Here is a 19,699-nt window from a genome sequence, read left to right on the forward strand (position 1 = left end):
ACAGTACTACACTTGCTACAGTACTACACCTGCTACAGTACTACAGTACTACACTGCTACAGTACTACAGTACCACACCACTACAGTACTACACCTGTACAGTACTACACCTGCTACAGTACTACAGTACTACAAATGCTACAGTACTATAGTACTACAGTACCACACCTGCTACAGTACCACACCTGCTACAGTACTACAGTACCACACCTGCTACAGTACTTACACCTGCTACAGTACTACAGTACTACACCTGCTACAGTACTACAGTACTACACCTGCTACAGTACTACAGTACTAAATGCTACAGTACTACAGTATACAGATGCTACAGTACTACGTACTACACCTGCTACAGTACTACACCTGCTACAGTATACACCTGCTACAGTACTACAGTAACTATACCTGCTACAGTACTACATGTACCACACTGCCTCCTACAGTACTACACTGCTACAGTACACAGTACTACACTGCTACAGTACTACAGTACTACACCTGCTACAGTACTATACAGTACTACACCTGCTACAGTATACAGTACTACAGCTGACTACAGTACTACACCTGCTACAGTACTACACTGCTACAGTACTACAGTACTACACCTGCTACCAGTACTACAGTACTACACCTGCTACAGTACTACACCCTGCTACAGTCACTACAGTACTACAGTACTACACCTGCTACAGTACTANCACCTGCTACAGTACTACAGTACTACACCTGCTACAGTACTACAGTACTACACCTGCTACAGTACTACAGTACTACACCTGCTACAGGACTACACCTGCTACAGTACACTTGTGAAAAACCTGTTTTCAAAAATGCCTCCAGCTTTCCATCACTACTATAAATGAAAACATCTTGTTTACATCTTTATTGTAACAAATCATTTGTATCTACCGTTCCAATTGCTTTGTAGAGTTTGGGATTTCAAACGTGCTATGTGAGAATATCTAATAATATAATCTCTTGTAAATCAGGAGGCGCGTTATGGAAGGAAAATGAGCAAAAGAAGGTGGTAATATTTTCCTGTTCTGGGAATAATCCTGGGGCCAGAGCAGTGTTGTTTCTCTTAGAATAAAACCTTCGTACAACAACAGTTTTAGTACGTATAATCTACAGTCCAGTCACAGCTTGTTCTGATCAAGTAGAAAAAGAAAAAAATAATTATTTTTCCAATTTATTTAGATGAACGGAGCAAAGTACGAGAGATCCTTGATAAAACCTGCTCCAGAGTGCTCAGGACCTCAGTCTGGGACGAAGGTTCACCTTCCAACAGGACAACAACCCCAAGCACACAGCCAAGACAACGCAGGAGTGGCTTCGGTAGAAGTCTCTGAATGTCCTTGAATGGCCCAGCCAGAGCCCGGATGTCACGTTCGTTATACGGAGGAGACCAAGGCGCAGCGTGATTCGAATACATACTTAATTTATTAAGATGAAACACTTAACCAAACTACAAAAACAACAAAACGAATGTGAAGCTATATAAAACTAGTGGAGACACAGGCAACTACACATAGACATAGATAATAACCCACCAAATACCCAAAGGAGATGCTGCCTAAATATGGTTCCCAATCAGAGACAACGATACACACCTGCCTCTGATTGAGAACCAATCTAGGCAACCATAGACATATAGAACACCTAGATAGTCAACAACCCCATAAACCTACAAAACCCCTAGGTAGACAACAACCCATAAACCTATAAAACCCCTAGGTAGTCAACAACCCCATAAACCTACAAAACCCCTAGGTAGTCAACAAACCCCATAAACCTACAAAACCCCTAGATAGTCAACAACCCCATAAACCTACAAAACCCCTAGGTAGTCAACAACCCCATAAACCTACAAAACCCCTAGACAGTACAACAACACATACATCCCCCATGTCACACCCTGACCTGACCAAAACATCCCCCATGTCACACCCTGACCTAACCAAAACAATAACACATACATCCCCCATGTCACACCCTGACCTAACCAAAACATCACCCATGTCACACCCTGACCTAACCAAAACATCACCCATGTCACACCCTGACCTAACCAAAACAACAACACATACATCCCCATGTCACACCCTGACCTAACCAAAACATCACCCATGTCACACCCTGACCTGACCAAAACAACAACACATACATCCCCCATGTCACACCCTGACCTAACCAAAACATCACCCATGTCCCACCCTGACCTAACCAAAAAAACAACACATACATCCCCCATGTCCCACCCTGACCTAACCAAAACATCACCCATGTCACACCCTGACCTAACCAAAACATCACCCATGTCACACCCTGACCTAACCAAAACATCACCCATGTCCCACCCTGACCTAACCAAAACAATAACACATACATCACCCATGTCACACCCTGACCTAACCAAAACAACAACACATACATCACCCATGTCACACCCTGACCTAACCAAAACATCCCCCATGTCCCACCCTGACCTAACCAAAACATCACCGATGTCCCACCCTGACCTAACCAAAACATCCCCCATGTCCCACCCTGACCTAACCAAAACATCCCCCATGTCACACCCTGACCTAACCAAAACATCCCCCATGTCACACCCTGACCTAACCAAAACAATAACACATACATAACCCTCGTCACACCCTGACCTAACCAAAACATCCCCCATGTCACACCCTGACCTAACCAAAACAATAACACATACATCCCCATGTCACACCCTGACCTAACCAAAACATCCCCCATGTCCCACCCTGACCTAACCAAAAACATCACCCATGTCACACCCTGACCTAACCAAAACATCACCCATGGTCCCACCCTGACCTAACCAAAACAATAACACATACATCACCCATGTCACACCCTGACCTAACCAAAACAACAACACATACATCACCCATGTCACACCCCTGACCTAACCAAAACATCCCCCATGTCACACCCTGACCTAACCAAAACATCCCCCATGTCACACCCTGACCTAACCAAAACATCCCCCATGTCACACCCTGACCTAACCAAACAATAACACATACATCCCCCATGTCACACCCTGACCTAACCAAAACATCCCCCATGTCCCACCCTGACCTAACCAAAACATCACCCATGTCACACCCTGACCTAACCAAAACATCACCCATGTCCCCACCCTGACCTAACCAAAACAATAACACATACATCACCCATGTCACACCCTGACCTAACCAAATCAACAACACATACATCACCCATGTCACACCCTGACCTAACAAAAACATCCCCCATGTCCCACCCTGACCTAACCAAAACATCCCCCATGTCACACCCTGACCTAACCAAAAACATCCCCCATGTCACACCCTGACCTAACCAAAACATCCCCCATGTCCCACCCTGACCTAACCAAAACATCCCCCATGTCCCACCCTGACCTAACCAAAACATCCCCCATGTCACACCCTGACCTAACCAAAACATCCCCCATGTCCCACCCTGACCTAACCAAAACATCCCCCATGTCCCACCCTGACCTAACCAAAACATCCCCCATGTCCCCACCCTGACCTAACCAAAACATCCCCCATGTCACACCCTGACCTAACCAAAACATCCCCCATGTCCCACCCTGACCTAACCAAAACATCCCCCATGTCCCACCCTGACCTAACCAAAACATCCCCCATGTCCCACCCTGACCTGACCAAAACATCCCCCATGTCCCACCCTGACCTAACCAAAACATCCCCCATGTCACACCCTGACCTAACCAAAACATCCCCCATGTCCCACCCTGACCTAACCAAAACATCCCCCATGTCCCCACCCTGACCTAACCAAAACATCCCCCATGTCCCACCCTGACCTAACCAAAACATCCCCCATGTCCCACCCTGACCTAACCAAAACATCCCCCATGTCCCACCCTGACCTAACCAAAACATCCCCCATGTCCCACCCTGACCTAACCAAAACATCCCCCATGTCCCACCCTGACCTAACCAAAACATCACCCATGTCACACCCTGACCTAACCAAAACATCACCCATGTCCCACCCTGACCTAACCAAAACAATAACACATACATCCCCCATGTCACACCCTGACCTAACCAAAACATCCCCCATGTCCCACCATGACCTAACCAAAACATCACCCATGTCACACCCTGACCTAACCAAAACATCACCCATGTCCCACCCTGACCTAACCAAAACAATAACACATACATCACCCATGTCACACCCTGACCTAACCAAAACAACAACACATACATCACCCATGTCACACCCTGACCTAACAAAAACATCCCCCATGTCCCACCCTGACCTAACCAAAACATCCCCCATGTCACACCCTGACCTAACCAAAACATCCCCCATGTCACACCCTGACCTAACCAAACATCCCCCATGTCCCACCCTGACCTAACCAAAACATCCCCCATGTCCCACCCTGACCTAACCAAAACATCCCCCATGTCACACCCTGACCTAACCAAAACATCCCCCATGTCCCACCCTGACCTAACCAAAACAATAACACATACATCCCCCATGTCACACCCTGACCTAACCAAAACATCCCCCATGTCCCACCCTGACCTAACCAAAACATCACCCATGTCCACACCCTGACCTAACCAAAACATCACCCATGTCCCACCCTGACCTAACCAAAACAATAACACATACATCACCCATGTCACACCCTGACCTAACCAAAACAACAACACATACATCACCCATGTCACACCCTGACCTAACAAAAACATCCCCCATTGTCCCACCCCTGACCTAACCAAAACATCCCCCCATGTCACACCCTGACCTAACCAAAACATCCCCCATGTCACACCCTGACCTAACCAAAACATCCCCCATGTCCCACCCTGACCTAACCAAAACATCCCCCATGTCCCACCCTGACCTAACCAAAACATCCCCCATGTCCCACCCTGACCTAACCAAAACATCCCCCATGTCACACCCTGACCTAACCAAAACATCCCCCATGTCCCACCCTGACCTAACCAAAACATCCCCCATGTCCCACCCTGACCTAACCAAAACATCCCCCATGACCCACCCTGACCTGACCAAAACATCCCCCATGTCCCACCCTGACCTAACCAAAACATCCCCCATGTCACACCCTGACCTAACCAAAACATCCCCCATGTCACACCCTGACCTAACCAAAACATCCCCCATGTCCCACCCTGACCTAACCAAAACATCCCCCATGTCCCACCCTGACCTAACCAAAACATCACCCATGTCACACCCTGACCTAACCAAAACATCACCCATGTCCCACCCTGACCTAACCAAAACAATAACACATACATCACCCATGTCACACCCTGACCTGACCAAAAACATCCCCCATGTCCCACCCTGACCTAACCAAAACATCCCCCATGTCACACCCTGACCTAACCAAAACATCCCCCATGTCACACCCTGACCTAACCAAAACATCCCCCATGTCCCACCCTGACCTAACCAAAACATCCCCCATGTCCCACCCTGACCTAACCAAAACATCACCCATGTCACACCCTGACCTAACCAAAACATCACCCATGTCCCACCCTGACCTAACCAAAACAATAACACATACATCACCCATGTCACACCCTGACCTAACCAAAACAACAACACATACATCACCCATGTCACACCCCTGACCTAACCAAAACATCCCCCATGTCACACCCTGACCTAACCAAAACATCCCCCATGTCCCACCCTGACCTAACCAAAACATCCCCCATGTCACACCCTGACCTAACCAAAACATCCCCATGTCCCACCCTGACCTAACCAAAACATCCCCCATGTCCCACCCTGACCTAACCAAAACATCCCCCATGTCCCACCCTGACCTAACCAAAACATCCCCCATGTCACACCCTGACCTAACCAAAACATCCCCCATGTCCCACCCTGACCTAACCAAAACATCCCCCATGTCCCACCCTGACCTAACCAAAACATCCCCCATGTCCCACCCTGACCTAACCAAAACATCCCCCATGTCACACCCTGACCTAACCAAAACATCCCCCATGTCCCACCCTGACCTAACCAAAACATCCCCCATGTCCCACCCTGACCTAACCAAAACATCCCCCATGTCCCACCCTGACCTAACCAAAACATCCCCCATGTCACACCCTGACCTAACCAAAACATCCCCCATGTCCCACCCTGACCTAACCAAAACATCCCCCATGTCCCACCCTGACCTAACCAAAACATCACCCATGTCACACCCTGACCTAACCAAAACATCACCCATGTCCCACCCTGACCTAACCAAAACAATAACACATACATCCCCCATGTCACACCCTGACCTAACCAAAACATCCCCCATGTCCCACCATGACCTAACCAAAACATCACCCATGTCACACCCTGACCTAACCAAAACATCACCCATGTCCCACCCTGACCTAACCAAAACAATAACACATACATCACCCATGTCACACCCTGACCTAACCAAAACAACAACACATACATCACCCATGTCACACCCTGACCTAACCAAAACATCCCCCATGTCACACCCTGACCTAACCAAAACATCCCCCATGTCACACCTGACCTAACCAAAACATCCCCCATGTCACACCCTGACCTAACCAAAACAATAACACATACATCACCCATGTCACACCCTGACCTAACCAAAACATCACCCATGTCCCACCCTGACCTAACCAAAACAATAACACATACATCACCCATGTCACACCCTGACCTAACCAAAACAACAACACATACATCACCCATGTCACACCCTGACCTAACAAAAACATCCCCCATGTCCCACCCTGACCTAACCAAAACATCCCCCATGTCACACCCTGACCTAACCAAAACATCCCCCATGTCACACCCTGACCTAACCAAAACATCCCCCATGTCCCACCCTGACCTAACCAAAACATCCCCCATGTCCCACCCTGACCTAACCAAAACATCCCCCATGTCACACCCTGACCTAACCAAAACATCCCCCATGTCCCACCCTGACCTAACCAAAACATCCCCCATGTCCCACCCTGACCTAACCAAAACATCCCCCATGTCCCACCCTGACCTAACCAAAACATCCCCCATGTCACACCCCTGACCTAACCAAAACATCCCCCATGTCCCACCCTGACCTAACCAAAACATCCCCCATGTCCCACCCTGACCTAACCAAAACATCCCCCATGTCCCACACCTTGACCTGACCAAAACATCCCCCATGTCCCACCCTGACCTAACCAAAACATCCCCCATGTCACACCCTGACCTAACCAAAACATCCCCCATGTCACACCCTGACCTAACCAAAACATCCCCCATGTCCCACCCTGACCTAACCAAAACATCCCCCATGTCCCACCCTGACCTAACCAAAACATCCCCCATGTCCCACCCTGACCTAACCAAAACATCCCCCATGTCCCACCCTGACCTAACCAAAACATCCCCCATGTCACACCCTGACCTAACCAAAACATCCCCCATGTCACACCCTGACCTAACCAAAACATCCCCCATGTCCCACCCTGACCTAACCAAAACATCCCCCATGTCCCACCCTGACCTAACCAAAACATCACCCATGTCACACCCTGACCTAACCAAAACATCCCCCATGTCCCACCCTGACCTAACCAAACATCCCCCATGTCACACCCTGACCTAACCAAAACATCCCCCATGTCCCACCCTGACCTAACCAAAACATCCCCCATGTCCCACCCTGACCTAACCAAAACATCCCCCATGTCCCACCCTGACCTAACCAAAACATCCCCCATGTCCCACCCTGACCTAACCAAAACATCCCCCATGTCCCACCCTGACCTAATCAAAACATCCCCCATGTCCCACCCTGACCTAACCAAAACATCACCCATGTCCCACCCTGACCTAACCAAAACAATAACACATACATTATGTGTACATTATGCTTCTCCACCTGCATTGCTTGCTGTTTGGGTTTTAGGCTGGGTTTCTGTACAGCACTTTGAGATATCAGCTGATGTACGAAGGGCTATATAAATAAATTTGATTTGATTTGATTTGATACATCACCCATGTCACACCCTGACCTAACCAAAACAACAACACATACATCACCCATGTCACACCCTGACCTAACCAAAACATCCCCCATGTCCCACCCTGACCTAAACAAAACATCCCCCATGTCCCACCCTGACCTAACCAAAACATCCCCCATGTCACACCCTGACCTAACCAAAACATCCCCCATGTCACACCCTGACCTAACCAAAACATCCCCCATGTCCCACCCTGACCTAACCAAAACATCCCCCATGTCCCACCCTGACCTAACCAAAACATCCCCCATGTCCCACCCTGACCTAACCAAAACATCCCCCATGTCCCACCCTGACCTAACCAAAACATCACCCATGTCCCACCCTGACCTAACCAAAACAATAACACATACATCACCCATGTCACACCCTGACCTAACCAAACAACAACACATACATCACCCATGTCACACCCTGACCTAACCAAAACATCCCCCATGTCCCACCCTGACCTAACCAAAAACATCCCCCATGTCCCACCCTGACCTAACCAAAACATCCCCCATGTCACACCCTGACCTAACCAAAACATCCCCCATGTCACACCCTGACCTAACCAAAACATCCCCCATGTCCCACCCTGACCTAACCAAAACATCCCCCATGTCCCACCCTGACCTAACCAAAACATCCCCCATGTCCCACCCTGACCTAACCAAAACATCCCCCATGTCACACCCTGACCTAACCAAAACATCCCCCATGTCCCACCCTGACCTAACCAAAACATCCCCCATGTCCCACCCTGACCTAACCAAAACATCCCCCATGTCCCACCCTGACCTAACCAAAACATCCCCCATGTCACACCCTGACCTAACCAAAACATCCCCCATGTCCCACCCTGACCTAACCAAAACATCCCCCATGTCCCACCCTGACCTAACCAAAACATCCCCCATGTCACACCCTGACCTAACCAAAACATCCCCCATGTCCCACCCTGACCTAACCAAAACATCCCCCATGTCCCACCCTGACCTAACCAAAACATCCCCCATGTCCCACCCTGACCTAACCAAAACATCCCCCATGTCCCACCCTGACCTAATCAAAACATCCCCCATGTCCCACCCTGACCTAACCAAAACATCACCCATGTCACACCCTGACCTAACCAAAACATCCCCCATGTCCCACCCTGACCTAACCAAAACATCCCCCATGTCCCACCCTGACCTAACCAAAACATCCCCCATGTCACACCCTGACCTAACCAAAACATCCCCCATGTCCCACCCTGACCTAACCAAAACATCCCCCATGTCCCACCCTGACCTGACCAAAACATCCCCCATGTCCCACCCTGACCTAACCAAAACATCCCCCATGTCCCACCCTGACCTAACCAAAACATCCCCCATGTCCCACCCTGACCTAACCAAAACATCCCCATGTCCCACCCTGACCTAACCAAAACATCCCCCATGTCCCACCCTGACCTAACCAAAACATCCCCCATGTCCCACCCTGACCTAACCAAAACATCCCCCATGTCACACCCTGACCTAACCAAAAACATCCCCCATGTCCCACCCTGACCTGAATGGAGCAAAGTACAGAGATCCTTGATGAAAACCTGCTCCAGAGCGCTCAGGACCTCAGACTGGGGTGAAGGTTCACCTTCCAACAGTGCAACGACCCTAAGCACAAGAGCCCAGACTTGAACCCGATCGAACATCTCTGGAGAGACCTGAAAATAGCTGTTGCAGCGACGCTCCCCATCCAACCTGACAGAGCTTGAGAGGATCTGCAGAGAAGAATGGGAGAAACTCCCCAAATACAGGTGTGCCAAGCTTGTAGCGTCATACCCAAGATGACTGGAGGCTGTAATCGCTGCCAAAGGTGCTTCAACAAAGTATTGAGTAAAGGGTCTGAATACTTATGTAAATGTGATAATTCCGTTTTTTTTTTTTTTATACATTTGCAAAAATGTTGTGTATAACCCCATGGTTTCCATGACGACATTCCATTCATTCTACATAGCCATTAGTAAGAGAACAGAGAGGCTGAGATTAGTTGTAGTGTGGAGCAGGGTCCCTGGAGTAAAGTTCCCACTAGGTACAGATCTAGGATCAACTTCTCCTCCCACTGACCTGAAACAACAGTGTGGAGGTGATGCTAAACTGGCTAAACTGGCTAAACTGACGGTCGGTCGGTCGTTCGGAGGGAAGGACGGAGAGAGAGAGAGACACACACACACACACACACAGAGAGATATACACACAAACACAGAGAGAGAGACACACACACACACAGACACACACACACACAGAGACACACACAGAGAGATATACACAAACACACAGAGAGAGAGAGACACACAGAGAGATACACACTCACACAGAGAGAAAGAAACACACACACACACAGACACAGACACACACACACACACACACACACACACACACACACACACACACACACACACACAGACACAGAGAGACACAACCATCTTTTACAACCACATAAAAACAAGTGACCCCAAAACATTCCATCACACAGCTCTACAATGTCAAGAGATGAAACAAGAGAAGAGTCCCCTCATCCAGTTGGTTCTGAGGCTCAGTTCACCAACCCAAACCAACCCCATAGAGCCTCAGGACAGCACTCAGCCAGCTGGTTCTGAGGCTCAGTTCACTAATCCAAACCAACCCCATAGAGCCTCAGGACAGCACTCAGCCAGCTGGTTCTGAGGCTCAGTTCACCAACCCAAACGAACCCCATAGACCCTCAGGACAGCACTCAGCCAGCTGGTTCTGAGGCTCAGTTCACTAACCCAAACCAACCCCATAGAGCCTCAGTCTGGCTGCCCAGAGAGGACAGTCTGGCTGCCCAGAGAGGACAGTCTGGCTGCCCAGAGAGGACAGTCTGGCTATAGAGACCGGTCATCACAGACAAACCTGGCTGCCCAGAGAGCACAGTCTGGCTATAGAGACCGGTCATCACAGACCAACCCTGGCTGCCCAGAGAGGACAGTCTGGCTATAGAGACCGGTCGTCACAGACAAACCTACTGCCCAGAGAGGACAGTCAGGCTATAGAGACCGGTCGTCACAGACAAACCTGGCTGCCCAGAGAGCACAGTCTGGCTATAGAGACCGGTCATCACAGACCCAACCTGGCTGCCCAGAGAGGACAGGCTGGCTATAGAGACCGGTCGTCACAGACAAACCTGGCTGCCCAGAGAGGACAGTCTGGCTATAGAGACCGGTCGTCACAGACAAACCTGGCTGCCCAGAGAGGACAGTCTGGCTATAGAGACCAGTCGTCACAGACAAACCTGGCTGCCCAGAGAGGGACAGTCTGGCTATAGAGACCAGTCGTCACAGACAAACCTGGCTGCCCAGAGAGGACAGTCTGGCTATAGAGACCAGTCGTCACAGACAAACCTGGCTGCCCAGAGAGGACAGGCTGGCTATAGAGACCGGTCGTCACAGACAAACCTGGCTGCCCAGAGAGGACAGGCTGTGCTCACTCTGCTCCAGGGGAGAGGTAGAGACAGAGCTGCATTTCCTATTACACTGTGACAAAAGAGAGAGAGAGAGTTAGAGAGAGAGAGAGAGAGAGAGAGAGAGAGAGAGAGAAACAGAGAGAGAGAGAGAGAAATAGAGACAGTGAGAGAGATATAGAGACAGTGAGAGAGAAAACAGACACAGAGAGATTAAGAGAAAGAGAAACAGAGAGAAACAGAGCGAGAGAGAAACAGAGAGAGAGAAACAGAGAGAGAGAGAAACAGAAAGAGAGAGAGAAACAGAGAGAGGGAGAAATAGAGAGAGAGACAGAGAGAGAGAGACAGAGAGAGAGAGAGAGACAGAGAGAGAAACAGAGAGAGAGAGAAACAGAGAGAGAAACAGAGAGAGAGAGAAATAGAGAGAGAGAGAACAGAGAGAGAGAGAAACAGAGAGAGAGAGAAACAGAGAGAGAGAGAGAAACAGAGAGAGAGAGAAACAGAGAGAGAGAGAGAAGAGAGAGAGAGAGAAACAGACGAGAGAGAGAGAGAAACAGAGAGAGAGAGAAACAGAGAGAGAGAGAGAGAAACAGAGAGAGAGAGAAACAGAGAGGAGAGAGAGAGAAACAGAGAGAGAGAGAAACAGAGAGAGAAACAGAGAGAGAGACAGAGGAGAGAGACAGAGAGAGAAACAGAGAGAGAAACAGAGAGAGAAACAGAGAAAGAGAAACAGAGAGAGAGAGAGAAAGAGAGAGAGAGAGAAACCAGAGAGAGAGAGAAACAGAGAGAGAAACAGAGAGAGAAACAGAGAGAGAAACAGAGAAAGAGAAACAGAGACACACACAGAGAGAGACAGCGGGGTGTGTGTGTTCGGTGTTTGTGCTCCAGACCCTCATGTTTGACTTCTCACACATTCATCAAGGGTGGTATTTACTGTGTGTGTGTGTGTTCGAGTAATGTGTGTTTGTGGCAAGTAATGTGTGTGTGTTTGTATGCCGTGTGTGTGTGCGTGATCTGATTGCGTGTGTGTGTTTGTATGCAGTATGTGTGCGGCTGGCAGGGTAACAGAGACAGTGTCGGAACGTGGACCGGCATTTGACATTTAAGGCCCTGAAAACAAGAAAACACTCTCCCTGAATGTGGACCAATCAACAACCTCAGAGCAGTAGCCACGACAACAGGACACCTACTAACTATCTATCTATCTATCTATCTATCTAAAAGCTAGTAAAACCAAATGCATGCTTTTCAACCGTTCGCTGCCTGCACGCCCGACTAGCATCACCACCCTGGATGGTTCCGACCTAGAATATGTGGACATCTATATCTACACCTAGGTGTCTGGCTAGACTGTAAACTCTCACAACTACACTACTGCACTACTACTACACTACTGCACTACTACTACACTACTGCTACACTACTACTACACTACTACTACACTACTGCACTACTACTACACTACTGCACTACTACTACACTACTGCACTACTACTACACTACTGCACTACTACTACACTACTGCACTACTACTACACTACTGCACTACTACACCACTACTACACTACTACTACACAACTACACTACTACACTACTACACTACTACTACACTACTACACTACTACTACACTACTACACTACTACACTACTTACACTACACTACTACTACTACTACACTACTGCACTACTACTACACTACTGCACTACTACTACACTACTGCACTACTACTACACTACTGCACTACTACTACACTACTGCACTACTACTACACTACTGCACTACTACACCACTACTACACTACTACTACACTACTGCACTACTACTACACTACTACACTACTACTACACTACTACACTACTACTACACTACTACACTACTGCACTACTACTACACTACTGCACTACTACTACACTACTGCACTACTACTACACTACTACTACACTACTACTACACTACTGCACTACTACTACACTACTGCACTACTACTACACTACTGCACTACTACTACACTACTACTACACTACTGCACTACTACTACACTACTGCACTACTACTACACTACTGCACTACTACTACACTACTGCACTACTACTACACTACTGCACTACTACACCACTACTACACTACTACACCACTACTACACTACTACACTACTACTACTACTACACTACTACTACACTACTACACTACTACTACACTACTGCACTACTACTACACTACTACACCACTACTACACTACTACTACTACACTACTGCACTACTACTACACTACTGCACTACTACTACACTACTGCACTACTACTACACTACTGCACTACTACTACACTAGTGCACTACTACACCAATACTACACTACTACTACACTACTGCACTACTACTACACTACTACACTACTACTACACTACTACTACACTACTACACTACTACTACACTACTGCACTACTACTACACTACTACTACACTACTGCACTACTGCACTACTACTACACTACTGCACTACTACTACACTACTGCACTACTACTACACTACTGCACTACTACTACACTACTGCACTACACCTCTATTATCAACTCTACTATCAACACTACTACTACACTACTATCAGCTACTACACTACAACTCTACTATCAACTCAGGTAATATCTGTCTAGTAGACCAGTTGTTTATATACCATATTCTTATCGGCAGACTCAGGAGCCTCGGTTTTTCGGATGACTGCCTTGCCTGGTTCACCAATTACTTTGCAGACAGAGTTCAGTGTGTCAAATCGGAGGGCATGCTGTCCGGTCCTCTGGCAGTCTCTATGGGGGTGCCACAGGGTTCAATTCTCGGGCCGACTCTTTTCTCTGTATATATCAATGATGTTGCTCTTGCTGCGGGCGATTCCCTGATCCACCTCTACGCAGACGACACCATTCTATATACTTTCGGCCCGTCTTTGGACACTGTGCTATCTAACCTCCAAACAAGCTTCAATGCCATACAACTCTCCTTCCGTGGCCTCCAACTGCTCTTAAACGCTAGTAAAACCAAATGCATGCTTTTCAACCGGTCGCTGCCTGCACCCGCATGCCCGACTAGCATCACCACCCTGGATGGTTCCGACCTAGAATATGTGGACATCTATAAGTACCTAGGTGTCTGGCTAGACTGCAAACTCTCCTTCCAGACTCATATAAAACATCTCCAATCTAAAATCAAATCTAGATTCGGCTTTCTATTCCGCAACAAAGCCTCCTTCACTCACGCCGCCAAACTTACCCTAGTAAAACTGACTATCCTACCGATCCTCGACTTTGGCGATGTCATCTACAAAATAGCTTCCAACACTCTACTCAGCAAACTGGATGCAGTTTATCACAGTGCCATCCGTTTTGTTACTAAAGCCCCTTATACCACCCACCACTGTGTTCTACTATCTACAGGAGAGACCAGGGTGTGTTCTATCTACAGGAGAGACCAGGGTGTGTTCTATCTACAGGAGAGACCAGGGTGTGATCTACTATCTACAGGAGAGACCAGGGTGTGTTCTACTATCTACAGGAGATACCAGGGTGTGTTCTATCTACAGGAGAGACCAGGGTGTGTTCTACTATCTACAGGAGAGACCAGGGTGTGTTCTATCTACAGGAGAGACCAGGGTATGTTCTATCTACAGGAGAGACCAGGGTGTGTTCTACTATCTACAGGAGAGACCAGGGTGTGTTCTACTATCTACAGGAGAGACCAGGGTGTGTTCTACTATCTACAGGAGAGACCAGGGTGTGTTCTACTATCTACAGGAGAGACCAGGGTGTGATCTACTATCTACAGGAGAGACCAGGGTGTGATCTACTATCTACAGGAGAGACCAGGGTGTGTTCTATCTACAGGAGAGACCAGGGTGTGTTCTACTATCTACAGGAGAGACCAGGGTGTGATCTACTATCTACAGGAGAGACCAGGGTGTGTTCTACTATCTACAGGAGAGACCAGGGTGTGTTCTATCTACAGGAGAGACCAGGGTGTGTTCTACTATCTACAGGAGAGACCAGGGTGTGATCTACTATCTACAGGAGAGACCAGGGTGTGTTCTACTATCTACAGGAGAGACCAGGGTGTGTTCTACTATCTACAGGAGAGACCAGGGTGTGTTCTACTATCTACAGGAGAGACCAGGGTGTGTTCTATCTACAGGAGAGACCAGGGTGTGTTCTACTATCTACAGGAGAGACCAGGGTGTGTTCTACTATCTACAGGAGAGACCAGGGTGTGTTCTATCTACAGGCGAGACCAGGGTATGTTCTATCTACAGGAGAGACCAGGGTATGTTCTACTATCTACAGGAGAGACCAGGGTGTGATCTACTATCTACAGGAGAGACCAGGGTGTGTTCTACTATCTACAGGAGAGACCAGGGTGTGTTCTATCTACAGGAGAGACCAGGGTGTGTTCTACTATCTACAGGAGAGACCAGGGTGTGATCTACTATCTACAGGAGAGACCAGGGTGTGTTCTACTATCTACAGGAGAGACCAGGGTGTGTTCTACTATCTACAGGAGAGACCAGGGTGTGTTCTACTATCTACAGGAGAGACCAGGGTGTGTTCTACTATCTACAGGAGAGACCAGGGTGTGTTCTACTATCTACAGGAGAGACCAGGGTGTGTTCTACTATCTACAGGAGAGACCAGGGTGTGTTCTACTATCTACAGGAGAGACCAGGGTGTGATCTACTATCTACAGGAGAGACCAGGGTGTGTTCTACTATCTACAGGAGAGACCAGGGTGTGTTCTACTATCTACAGGAGAGACCAGGGTGTGATCTACTATCTACAGGAGAGACCAGGGTGTGTTCTACTATCTACAGGAGAGACCAGGGTGTGTTCTATCTACAGGAGAGACCAGGGTATGTTCTATCTACAGGAGAGACCAGGGTGTGTTCTACTATCTACAGGAGAGACCAGGGTGTGATCTACTATCTACAGGAGAGACCAGGGTGTGATCTACTATCTACAGGAGAGACCAGGGTGTGTTCTACTATCTACAGGAGAGACCAGGGTGTGTTCTATCTACAGGAGAGACCAGGGTATGTTCTATCTACAGGAGAGACCAGGGTGTGTTCTACTATCTACAGGAGAGACCAGGGTATGTTCTATCTACAGGAGAGACCAGGGTGTGTTCTACTATCTACAGGAGAGACCAGGGTGTGATCTACTATCTCCAGGAGAGACCAGGGTGTGTTCTACTATCTACAGGAGAGACCAGGGTGTGTTCTACTATCTACAGGAGAGACCAGGGTGTGTTCTACTATCTACAGGAGAGACCAGGGTGTGTTCTACTATCTACAGGAGAGACCAGGGTGTGTTCTACTATCTACAGGAGAGACCAGGGTGTGTTCTACTATCTACAGGAGAGACCAGGGTGTGTTCTACTATCGACAGGAGAGACCAGGGTGTGATCTACTATCTACAGGAGAGACCAGGGTGTGTTCTACTATCTACAGGAGAGACCAGGGTGTGTTCTACTATCTACAGGAGAGACCAGGGTGTGATCTACTATCTACAGGAGAGACCAGGGTGTGTTCTACTATCTACAGGAGAGACCAGGGTGTGTTCTACTATCTACAGGAGAGACCAGGGTGTGTTCTACTATCTACAGGAGAGACCAGGGTGTCTGTCCATCGGTGCTTGTATACTTACCGCACTCTGCCTCATCACTCCAGTCATCACAGTCGTTATATCCGTTACAAACAAGTTTCCTGGGGATACATAGTCCAGTCACACACAGGAAGTGGTTGTGTCCTCCACAGACAGCTGCAGAACAGACCAACAAAACAACAGTAAGCACTAAATACACACACAGGAAGTGGTATATATAGTGTGTATATAGTGGGTATATAGTGATATAGTGTGTATATAGTGTGTATATATAGTGTGTATATAAAGTCTAGTGATTGTGTATATAGTGTGTATATGTAGTCTATTGAGTGTGTATATAGTGTGTATATAGTGTATATAGTGTGTATATAGTGTATATAGTGTGTATATAGTGGGTATATAGTGACAGTGTGTATATAGTGTGTATATAGTGATATAGTGTGTATATAGTGTGTATATAGTGTGTCTATAGTGGGTATATAGTGGGTATATAGTGGGTATATAGTGTGTATACAGTGTGTATATAGTGTGTATATAGTGGGTATATAGTGATATAGTGTGTATATAGTGTATATAGTGGGTATATAGTGGGTATTTAGTGATATAGTTTGTATATAGTGTGTATATAGTGTGTATATAGTGATATAGTGTGTATATAGTGTGTTGAGTGTGTATATAGTGTGTATATAGTGTGTCGAGTGTATATAGTGTGTAGAAAGTGTATATATAGTGTATATAGTGTGTATATAGTGTGTATAGTGTGTATATAGTGTGTAGAGAATGTGTATATAGTGTGTATATAGTGTGTATATAGAGTGTATATAGTGTGTAGAGTGTGTAGAGAGTGTGTAGAGAGTGTGTAGAGAGTGTGTATATAGTGTGTAGAGAGTGTGTTGAGTGTGTATAGTGTGTAGAGAGTGTGTAGAGAGTGTATATATAGTGTATATAGTGTGTATATAGTGTGTAGAGAGTGTGTATATAGTGTGTAGAGAGTGTGTATATAGTGTATATAGTGTGTATAGTGTGTCTATAGTGTATATAGTGTATATAGTGTGTATATAGTGTGTAGAGAGTGTGTATATAGTGTATATAGTGTGTATATAGTGTATATAGTGTATATAGTGTGTATATAGTGTATATAGTGTATATAGTGTGTCTATAGTGAACAAGCATGTTCTGACTCACATGGTTTGCCTTTGACCTGTCTGGGAGAGTAGCAGCTGGAAGGGATGGAGTTGGGGCTGAGGAGTGGGGAGTTATCCCCTGTACCTGGGCTGACCCCCGACTCGGCTTGCATTGCCATGGACGACAACCCCGGCAACCCGGAAGTGTTGTTGGTGAACTGGGAGCATCGCAGGAAGTCAGGCCATGATGCGTTGAACAGCTGGAGGACAGGTCCACAGCCCTCTCTGGCCGACTCACAGAACGACTGACAGGGTAGGACGACACGTCTAGAGAGGTAGAGAGGGAGAGAGAGAATAGAGAGAGAGAAAAGGAGAGAGAGAGAGAGAGAATAGAGAGAGAAATGTATCAGCTGCAGTACTATATCCTTACAAAAGATGGCGTTGACTTCACAGACGTCCTAAGGAGTTATTTTTAACAAACCCAACGCATTTGATTTGAATTGAATTCATTTTGGGTAAGAGACATATACAACAAATTGTACAATGTGGACCCAGAGGATATCACTTAAATGATCGTGCCCCAGGTTACATGATAAACCACATTGACATGGTCTATAACCAACACAGTTACAATAGCAGAGCTAGTGATATGTCTGGTAAAATCCCAAGAGTCAACAGTATTGCGAGGAGCAGGCTTTTCTATACAGGCATTAGTCTGTGGAATAGCCTCCCCTCTGTGATCAAGCAAAGAAAAGGTAGCAAAAAAAAGCAGGTGAAGGTTTTAATTTGGACAAAGACGTCTAAGTGAGGGCAACAACTCCATTACCCCTTGTGCCCCCTACTGCTGGTCAGATGTATTTATTTGGATAATAGGTATGATCTACCATGAATAGATCGTTTTTTAGATTGAAATGTGAATTTATTGGTTCGGGAGAAGTGCAGTGAATACTGATACTTTTGTCAATATAAATTAATGTATTTACAGGAAACCCAGAGCTGCCCATTGACGTGAACCTTCCAGATGTGCTAAATGCTTTTTACGATAGTTTTGAAGCAAACAACACTGAAGCATGCATGACAGCACCAGCTGTTCTGGACGTCTGTGTGATAACACTTTCGGTAGCCAATGTGAGCAAGACTTTTAAACAGGTCAACATTCACAAAGCCGCAGACAGATTACTAGGATGTGTACTCAAAGCATGTGTCGGACCAACTGGCAAGTGTCTCCACTGACATATTCAACCTCTCCCTGACCCAGCTGCGACAGAGCCTGGACACGGACCAGGATCTCTAGTGGCACAGACCACTGCGCGGCCCATAACAGCAAACTCAATGATGGTGTT

General features: G+C 47.3%; 1 protein-coding gene across 1 annotated transcript in view; it reads right to left on the minus strand.

Moving 5' to 3' along the window:
* corin (corin, serine peptidase) overlaps positions 1-18,681 on the minus strand; it is a gene marked incomplete in the record, with an annotated part of 115,369 nt that extends 96,688 nt beyond the window's left edge. Inside the window, 2 exon segments of the mRNA XM_031832686.1 lie at positions 17,275-17,388; positions 18,418-18,681.
* Between the last annotated feature and the right edge of the window lie 1,018 nt (positions 18,682-19,699).

This window comes from Oncorhynchus kisutch, linkage group LG9 (genome assembly GCF_002021735.2).
Source record: "Oncorhynchus kisutch isolate 150728-3 linkage group LG9, Okis_V2, whole genome shotgun sequence".
Taxonomy (NCBI): domain Eukaryota; kingdom Metazoa; phylum Chordata; class Actinopteri; order Salmoniformes; family Salmonidae; genus Oncorhynchus; species Oncorhynchus kisutch.